Genomic DNA, 6075 nt, shown 5'->3' on the forward strand with positions numbered 1-6075 from the left:
CAATATGAACTGCTCTGCTTCTCAGATCACACTGTGGGATGTTGGAAACATTACTGCACACATCAATGTACACACTGCTAGCACACAAGAAACGCAAATTAGTGTTTGGCAGAGCAATAAAACGCAAGACTGGAAATGTCTCTCACCTGCCAGCTTTTTTGTTTGCTCGACTGCAACTAAATGGGAACCCTCATACAAGACATGCGTGTAAACATTGAGTGCTGTGCTATGCAAGGCATCTCATTTATCATTTATGTATTTTTGTATTTGTTCCGATCACTGGAGGTGCAAGAGAGAAGCACAGCACACAGCCAAAATGGACAGATATAGACCAGGACATGAATACCCAACTGGAATAAAAAAAAATATGCTGTTGACTTTAGTTAAGTCATGTCAAGTAGGAAGCATGGGGGAAATGAGAAATGTATCCTCTTTCAGCACAACAAGTAGATATCAGACATCACAGTTACATAGCAGACATATTTCATTTTCATCCCAGTGTTTGTGTCTGACAGCAGCAGCAGTGAGCCTCACATCAGTCCCCCCCCCCCCCCCCACACACACACACATTTAATTTGCATAGGTTGGGTTTCCTAACCGTTCAGTGTAAATACATCTTGTTTCCTTTTGCATTTCTTTTTGCTCCTACAACTCTCGCCTGGCCACAAGACGATAACAAATTGGTGCGAAGTGGTCTGGGAAGATGTTTCAATAAACATTTTGTTTCTCTGAACTTTGTGATGCCTCTGCTTTAAATGACACATATGCACAAACGTACAGATGCAGAGATACACGCACACACACACACACACACCACTCTAAATGAGCCTGCCTTACTTCAGATGATATCCCATCCTCTCACTTCTTACCACTACATGAAACCCCCCTCACCTCTTTTTTTTCACCCCCGCCTCGTTCCCCTCTTCTCTCATCCTTCCATCCCAACCTCTCAAACTATTTACATCCAGAGGTTGAGAAGCAGCTGGACAATAAAAGCAGCTTAAAAGGACACACTCCCACAATGTTTATGTTAGCCGGCCCTGAGCAGCAATGAAATTGAACAGTTAAGAGGCCAGGTGCGTTGCTCACCGGCCAGGTTTTCGTGTCTACATTTATCTCTGGCTGTCGCAGTCAAAAGGACTTAAGGACAGTCCGGGGCAGACGTTGTGTATGTCTGTGTGTGTGTGTGTGTGTGTGTCCACAGGGCGATGTAGCCCAGAGGCCTGGGACCGTGGGGCTTTTAAGACACCACTCAATAACGCAGTTTCTCCAAACAAGCTGTTCGGATGATCAGATTAGACATTAAGCGAGGGAACATGCTCGAGATCAAGGAGGAAAGAGATTCCTCACGTTGAGAGGTCCACCATTCATAACACAGGCCGACGACAAACCATCACTCTACCTGCAGATAGAACAAGACCAGAGCTGCGGGGATAGATCCGGATGATGGATGTCCAGTTTGATACCGCTTATAACGTTCACTCAACAGATAACGGAGACACACTTAATGACAGTAAATCATATTTTAAAAGCAAGACTGCTTCATTTTCAAAGCTGTACACATTGGCAAATATAAATGTACGGTATCTATTTTATTATTTTAACTTCATTTAATAAAAAAAAGTAGGCTCAACTTAGGTCAGAGACCTCGAAATCTGGCTGGACATCAGAACAGCAATGCAACAAACAGACAAAGCTTTGATTTGCATCACGGTAGATTATGTTCTGGGACCTCCACTTTATCCCGGGAGATATATTCAGCCTAAAGAAAACCTCCAGCAGGGAGCAAGACCAGTATGAACTCGGAGGGTAATTAATCCTTATTTAACTATTTTAAAACTTTACTAAGATCTTACATCTTAGTCTAAGATATAGAAAAACAAGGAAATGGGCATTTATTTAAAGTCCAGGAATTCTTCGTCATAATATTGCCACATTTAAGATCTTTATAGTGTGCTTGGATTTGAATGTATCCAGCTCTGGTAAGTTCAAGTATGAAACTGCATGACTGGATCTAATGCCTTTTTGAAATATGGCCATCAGCATATTTCTGTTGAGTATGAACGTAAAACACGCAATAATATAGTTTAATGAGACTGTGCCACGGGTTTATGAGAACTGATTTATCGGATTTGGGACCAGAGTTGAACATAATTAATAACGCCACCTGTGGTGAGTTCAGGCTTTGTACGTCCATGTTGCATGTCAGTTGAGGAGCAAATACAGTGTGTGGTTCATGTTCAGACTGAATTCAGACAGATTGGTTAAAAAAATTCAATAAAAAGACATGTTAGATGCTGAGCCTGGCATAAAGGCTTGTGGAGAAGTTTCATCCCGTACAGCCACATCCTCAGGCCTGAATTTGACACGCACACACACGCATGCACTTCTGTGGCGAGGGACCCAGCTACAAATCTCTCCAATCGCACATAGTTTCATCTGCACGCCTTTTAACAAGGATTACTTCATGTACACAAGGCCATGCGTTCTAACACGCACACACACAATCAGTTGGGGTCTGTGGGTTTGGAGCATCACTTTTTAGGGCTGCAGGGTCTGAGGTTGGCGCTCATCATCACACCCTGCAGAGACTCGAGCCTGTCTGCATAGCATTGATTTAAAATGCGTTTCTTGAGCTGACAGCGCTGGAAACGGTGCGGTTCCTGTAGTGGTGAGTGAGGAGGGGGAGATGAGATGTTTGCCGTGTAGCATTCAGACACTATATGTTCACAGTTTAATGGGATTTAATAAAGAATGTGTTCAGTTGTCACTACCAGCAAACACAAACCAAGGTGAGTGCTATTAAGATGTGGTGCCCCAGCAGGTGGCTCATTCCCAAACACAGCACCTCCAGACATTACAATGAGAAGAGAATTGAGATGGAACATTTGAAATGAAACCAAATAAAACAGCATCAGGCTATATCAGCTACATAGCAAAGCATTGGCTTGAAGTTGACAATCTCTGCTTGAAACATTAGCACGTAAACAACAGAGTATCAACGGTGCACTGATACTATGTGGCAAGAAGGTTGGGATTGGTTGAGAGCAGCATCATCAACAACAGAAGCAGAGGGCAGCATGACGTCACATGGATAATATTAAAGCAAGATAGGAGATAACACACATTTACTCCGAAGCGCAAGATGTCACCAATGCAGCTGGACGACATATGCATGTGAAAGAAAGCCATGTGGAGTGCCAAGTAGCAAATAGTGCAGGGACACAGCAACGTGGAAAAACAACACCCTTGTTCAGCTACATCCCCAAAGCCAAAATGTTGACAGACAGCAAACAGAAAAACGCAAACAATCAGCTGTAACTTGGGTACTTAGCTAGTTGAAGTGAAGTGCGGTCCCTCGACATCGGCACCTCAGGCAGTGAGAGAAGCTGCAGTCCCAAACACGCATCCATGTCCCAAACACGCATCCATGTCCCCAACGAGCAGCAACAAGCAGCACAGGAGACTCCCTTTGCACTTCACGTGGCGTTTTGAGGCCCACATCTCCATAAAGTCTCCCTTTTTGTTGTTTGTAAACACATTATTTATCCATAAAGCGTGACAAAAATGAATGAACGAGGTAGATTGCTTATGAAATGCGACATAGTTCATGCCTGAGTATTGTGATAGCTTACTTAATGGGAGATTTAGCAGAACCGATCAGGAGTGGGCGGAGCAATGAAGGTTTAAAATTGACCGCCATGTTTTTCAACAAGGTGTGTCTGATGTTACAGCCAGAAGGCTACAAAGTGCCCCACGCTCATTATAATCTCCCTTTTCGTGGCTCTACGCAGTGTTTTTGTTTGTTTGTTTTGTCCTTTGGTCGAACATCACATCCTCTGATCAAATAGGAAGAAGTCTAAGCTCTGTTTGAGAAACTATGTTCGAAGCACAGTGTTGCACGCTACAATGTATCTAATATTTACAAAATGTAAGCTGCCATCTGCACATATTTATGTCTTTTAAGTGATGGAATTCTAAAGGTATAATTTTGAGGTACCTTAAATGGTACTTTATACTTCTACTCCCCTCCAGTGGTAAATACTTTATGGGTTGAGATTTTATATACAAAACGTGAACGTGGTCTATAATATACGATGCACTGTTACATATCAAACTACCCACCACTGCATGCAGTAAGAAGAATCGAGCTCCATCAACTACCATATGAAATGATGCATTTTGATGTATTGTAAAAAAATAAAATAAAGACAGAAAGTACAGCTGAATGAGCAAAGGGCTCAGCAGTGAACTGCTCCAGGGCCTCTGACCCTCAGGATCCCCAAAAGCACCAGGTCGATTGTGTGTCAGTTGGTTTGTGATCATTTTATCAGTTACACTTTTGTTTGGAGGTATACAGTAGCTTACACCACTAAAACAAAATCATCTGAAATCATATGAGCCACAACCCGGGTTCTGTATTGATACCCGTCTTGTCTACCAGGGGGGGCTGTATTCAAATGTAGATCTGAGGCAAACAAGGGGTCAATAAGAGCCCATAGATCATTCTAGCCCCCTACCAGCTTCATCCACCCATGTCTAAAAGTGGACATTCTGCATAATAGGTACTTTTACTTGTCATACATTGCTGATTACACTTCTGTGCTTATACTTTGATATGTGGTATCTTTACTTTGAAAGTAAAATAATCTGAACGCTTCATCTGCAACTGCCTGTTTTCTTCTCACACACGTATACATGCACGCTCACTGACCTTATCAAACATGGAATCCGCATAGTAAGTCTCATCATCAAAAACATTAAAAAAGGATTCACCCAGCAAAACAGACTGTCAGCAGGAATAATTCAATATTCTCCATGTCAAATTGCATGCAAGGCCGGGCAAAACAAACTGTGTTTTTTATTTTCCAGGGAGGACAGACGGACAGAGGGATGGAGGCTTATTGTGGCTGGAACATGCTGGCTGTCCTTCAGCACTCTGGGTAAATACTGGCGGTGTGACAATAGACTCAGCTTGAGTTGAGGAGGCTGTCACCTTAGCGCTTATCAGGCTGTGGATATCTCTCTCTCTCTCTCACACACACACACACACACACACACACATGACCTGTGTCCGACCTGAGACCCTCCACATATATCATTAGACATAAACATCTGCAAGAAGTGCATTTTATGAATATAAAGAAAAAAAAAACGTTTAACTCATGCAGGTAATAATTCAGACGGATGCACCAAAAATAAGTCATTCCTCAACCCACTCTTTTATCACTGTGACAGTTCTCTTTAGATCTCCTCCAGTCTGAGAGCAGATAACAGCCTGTCTGAGTGCTACTTGTTACAGGGTGAAGCCACCCTCATCGCGCACACATGCAATCCCCATCTTCACGGATCTATCTACCGTCTAATCTCCTCTACATCTGTAGGGCCCCACTCACCTTCTAAAGTACCTCCAGTTCACTCTCCGCTGATGAATAGCAAATCAAGTGCCGCTTGTAGGTGAAAATGTCACACAAACTGATATTTACATTTCGGTCATTATCACAACCCTCATGACGGACTCATGCGATCCCACTCTGCTGCACAGGGACACTTTGAGGTTGCAGAGGTGGCTTTCCTAATCAAGTATCCCTCATCAAGTCAGAGCTATCGCGTTGATCTCGGAATAGAAGAAATGCTCTTTGCATGACACCAGCGGAAGGACGATAAAAACAAACCTACTTTCTAGCTGCGTTTCAATGGCTTCATGTGAAGCTTTTCAATTGGGACGTATCATTTTGAAGAAAACACAGTTGTACTGTTATCTTGAGCTCTTCGGCTGCATTCATTTTACATTTCAGTGTGCTAACAATAAACAGCAACACGGCACTCTACAGAGGAAACATTATCTTTTTTATTTTTCCTTTCTACAGTTCAGATAATTGTAGCCAATGCACCTGCATGTTTTTCCTCTTTAACACCCTGCCAGTTGCCTCAACTGTCTTTTAAACCTCAATCATCAAAGTGCTGATTGCCAGATTTTTGATACAGCTAATACTTTTGCAGAAAGTATTTACATTATTTGGCGTACCCTCTGTAAAGCATGCGTACAAGTGTGGATACAACTCCTTCCCCTCA

Source organism: Melanostigma gelatinosum (genome assembly GCF_949748355.1).
Source record: "Melanostigma gelatinosum genome assembly, chromosome: 18".
Classification (NCBI taxonomy): Eukaryota; Metazoa; Chordata; class Actinopteri; order Perciformes; family Zoarcidae; genus Melanostigma; species Melanostigma gelatinosum.